We start from the raw sequence: 4,736 nt of genomic DNA on the forward strand, positions 1-4,736 counted from the left end.
GAACTGAACTAGAACTGAACTATAGAACTGAACTAGAACTGAACTAGAACTGAACTAGAACTGAACTGAACTGAACTAGAACTGAACTAGAACTGAACTAGAACTGAACTAGAACTGAACTAGAACTGAACTAGAACTGAACTAGAACTGAACTAGAACTGAACTAGAACTGAACTAGAACTGAACTAGAACTGAACTAGAACTGAACTAGAACTGAACTAGAACTGAACTAGAACTGAACTAGAACTGAACTAGAACTGAACTAGAACTGAACTAGAACTGAACTAGAACTGAACTAGAACTGAACTAGAACTGAACTAGAACTGAACTAGAACTGAACTAGAACTGAACTAGAACTACTAACTGAACTGAACTAGAACTGAACTAGAACTGAACTAGAACTGAACTAGAACTGAACTAGAACTGAACTAGAACTGAACTAGAAACTGAACTAGAACTGAACTAGAACTGAACAACTAGAACTGAACTAGAACTGAACTTGAACAGAACTAGAACTGAACTAGAACTGAACTTGAACAGAACTGAACTGAACTAGAACTGAACTAGAACTGAACTAGAACTGAACTAGAACTGAACTAGAACTGAACTAGAACTGAACTAGAACTGAACTAGAACTGAACTAGAACTGAACTAGAACTGAACTAAAATTGAACTAGAACTGAACTAGAACTGAACTAGTACTGAACTAAAACTGAACTAGAACTGAACTAAAACTGCACTAGAACTGAACTAGAACTGAACTCGAATGAACTAAAATGACTGAACGAACTAGAACTAACTAGAAACTGAACTAGAACTGAAACTAGAACTGAACTAGAACTGAACTAGAACTGAACTAGAACTGAACTAGAATGAACTAGAACTGAACTAGAACTGAACTAGAACTGAACTAGAACTGAACTAGAACTGAACTAGAACTGAACTAGAACTGAACTTGAACTAGACTGAACTAATGAACTAGAACTGAACTAGAACTAACTAGTATGACCTAAACTGAACTAGAACTGAACTAGAACTGAACTAGAACTGAACTAGAACTGAACTAGAACTGAACTAAAACTGAACTTGAACAGAACTAGAACTGAACTAGAACTGAACTAGAACTGAACTAGAACTGAACTAGAACTGAACTAGAACTGAACTCGAACTGAACTTGAACAGAACTAGAACTGAACTAGAAATGAACTGAACAGAACGAACTATAACGGAACTTGAATAAAACAGAAACTGGGACTAAATAGAACAGAACTAAAACTAACTAGAGCGGAACTAGAACAGGAACTAGAACAGAACTAGAACAGACTAGAACAGAACAGAACTAGAACAGAAATAGAACAGAACTAGAACTGAACCAGACACAGAACCAGAACCAGAACAGAACCAGAACAGAACCAGAACAGAACCAGAACAGAAACAGAAAACAGAACCAGAAACAGAACCTGAACAGAAAGTAGAACAGAACCAGAATTGAACTAGAACTGAACTATAACGGAACTTGAATAAAACAGAACTAGGACTAAACTAGAACAGAACTAAAACTAAACTAGAGCGGAACTAGAAGTGAACTAAAACATACATATATAGGAGAAATTATAACTTAACCAGAACTAAACTGAACGAAAACTTATCTAGAATGGAACTAAAAATCATCTCAACTGTTATTTTTCAATGTATTAGTTAATAATAACTCATACAATTGGCAAATTAAAGAAAATTTAAGTCCCCTCCTAAAAACCACAAAAATCTTATAATATTTAAAATAATAATGAAAAAAATAATGTCATTTTATATTTAATAATAAATAATAAATTTGACACTTATTAGCCCGAATCACCGGCAATAAAAACAATAAAATATTTAAAACGTGTTAAAAAATATGTGGATAAGAAAACAGCGATGGGCATCATCATCATCATCAGAATCAAATGATGAAAGTGATGATAGCGATGGTGAAGATATGGTGGGTGGCAAACAAGAAAAAAATCTTTTAAATAAACATTCCCAATTTGCTGCCAGTTTCATAATGTAATCAGAAAAGTAGAAAAATGTAGTTATAAATTTAAGAGTAATAAATTTGTTAAATTGTACATTTCCCATCTCTTAAAGTAGCAGCTTTTCCTTTTATATATTTTATCATATATTGTTTAAATTTAAATGTTAAATTAAGGATTTCTAATTTATATACATATAAAAAAATTTAATAAATTTTATCATTATTATTAATTTTAAATGCCAACAGACTGGATCAATGCCATTTTCAACATGGGTAAATTAAATGATGAAATTATTAACCATTTTTGGTTAATTTTGAAAGTTATTTTACAACATGTTACATGTTTTCCTTAAATTATCCTTTTATAAAGACTTTAGTTTTTTTTAAGTTTTCAAGTTGTTATTTCTTTTTTTAACAATATTAAGTTCGTTTTAAGTTTATTTTAAATATTGAAAATAAAATCATACAAATCTCAAATAATTTTAAAACTCTACTAAAATTCTCTTAATTTTCGTACCCTCCACCCCCACTAGGTTATGAATCAAGATGTTAAAAAGGAAAATCCTTTACAATCAGATTCGTGCTAAATTCTATCCCGAAGATGTGGCCGAAGAATTGATCCAAGATATAACGCTACGTCTCTTCTACTTACAAGTTAAGAATGCCATATTATCAGATGAAATCTATTGTCCTCCTGAAACTTCAGTCCTCTTGGCCTCCTATGCTGTGCAGGCTCGTCACGGCGATCACAATAAATCCCTACACACAGCCGGTTTCTTGGCCCAATGATCGCCTATTGCCTCAACGTGTCATCGATCAGCACAAAATGTCCAAGGAGGAATGGGAGCAATCGATAATGACCTGGTGGCAGGAACACCGTGGTATGTTGCGCGAAGATGCCATGATGGAATATTTGAAAATTGCTCAGGATTTGGAAATGTCTGGTGTGAACTATTTTGAAATCAAAATAAAAGGGTACGATTTGTGGTGGGTGTTGATGCTTTGGGTTTGAATATCTACGAGCAAGAGGTAAATTGACACCGAAAAATTGGTTTCCCCTGGTCAGAAATCGTAATATTTCCTTTTCGGACAAGAAGTTCATCATTAAGCCCATCGATAAGAAAGCCCCCGATTTTGTTTTCTTCGCTCCCCGCGTGAGGATCAACAAACGTATTTTGGCCTTGTGCATGGGTAACCATGAGTTGTATATGCGTCGTCGTAAGCCCGGATACCATTGATGTGCAACAAATGAAGGCCCAAGCACGTGAGGAAAAGAATGCTAAGCAACAGGAACGGTAAGAAACTAAATTTTCCTATTCTATCCATAAAATGGCTATTAATTTCATTGTTGCTTTTTTTTCAGTGAAAAACTCCAATTGGCTTTGGCTGCCCGTGAACGTGCCGAAAAGAAACAGCAAGAGTACGAAGATCGTCTCAAGCAAATGCAAGAGGAAATGGAACGTTCACAAAAGGACTTAATGGAAGCCCAAGAGATGATTCGTCGTCTCGAAGAGCAATTGAAACAATTGCAAGCCGCCAAGGATGAATTGGAATTGCGCCAGAAGGAATTGCAAGCCATGTTGAATCGTCTCGAAGAGGCCAAGAATATGGAAGCCGCCGAAAAGGCTAAACTCGAAGAGGAAATCATGGCCAAACAAATGGAAGTGCAACGCATTCAAGACGAGGTCAATGCCAAGGATGAAGAAACCAAACGTCTGCAAGATGAAGTTGAAGAAGCCAGACGTAAACAGGCAAGTGTTTATCAGATATTTAATAAATCATTGTTCACTTTTGAATAAATCACTTAGAGGAACAAGTAATAGCAGGATATTCTGTCAATATCTATTGAGATCTCAAGCTTTTTTGCAACTCTTTGATATCAATTGTTTTTTTCTCTTGTAACATTTCAATTCGCCCTAGTTTAATTAAACTGTATGTGTTATTTTAAATTACACTTAATTTACTCAAAACTGTGAGAACAAAATTCAGCTTTACTTTAATGTGTTTTTTCTTCTATAAAAGAACTAATTAGATCATCACCCAACAGACCAACATTATGTATAGAAAACATTTAAATTAAGGTGATATCTATATGACCAATGGGCGAAAAAATAATATGAATCATTGAAGAGTGGTAACATTAAATGGAATTCTAATGGTACTAAAAGCTACACGAAAAACTACTAGACTATTGACTAGACTATAGACTGGACTATAGACTAGACTATAGATTAGACTTTAGTCTAGACTATAGACTAGACTATAGACTAGACTATAGACTAGACTATAGACTAGACTATAGACTAGACTATAGACTAGACTATAGACTAGACTATAGACTAGACTATAGACTAGACTATAGACTAGACTATAGACTAGACTATAGACTAGACTATAGACTAGACTATAGACTAGACTATAGACTAGACTATAGACTAGACTATAGACTAGACTATAGACTAGACTATAGACTAGACTATAGACTAGACTATAGACTAGACTATAGACTAGACTATAGACTAGACTATAGACTAGACTATAGACTAGACTATAGACTAGACTATAGACTAGACTATAGACTAGACTATAGACTAGACTATAGACTAGATAGACTAGACTATAGACTAGACTATAGACTAGACTATAGACTAGACTATAGACTAGACTATAGACTAGACTATAGACTAGACTATAGACTAGACTATAGACTAGACTATAGACT

The 4,736-nt window shown here is 34.2% G+C and overlaps 1 pseudogene; it reads left to right on the forward strand.

Annotated features, from left to right (window-relative positions):
- LOC119614997 overlaps positions 1–3,828 on the forward strand; it is a 4,899-nt pseudogene extending 1,071 nt beyond the window's left edge.
- Positions 3,829–4,736: the final 908 nt, after the last annotated feature.

The sequence above is a fragment of the Lucilia sericata genome, unplaced genomic scaffold (assembly GCF_015586225.1).
Source record: "Lucilia sericata isolate MDLA Ls3-8-SP2 unplaced genomic scaffold, ASM1558622v1 Contig003867F_arrow, whole genome shotgun sequence".
Taxonomy (NCBI): Eukaryota; Metazoa; Arthropoda; class Insecta; order Diptera; family Calliphoridae; genus Lucilia; species Lucilia sericata.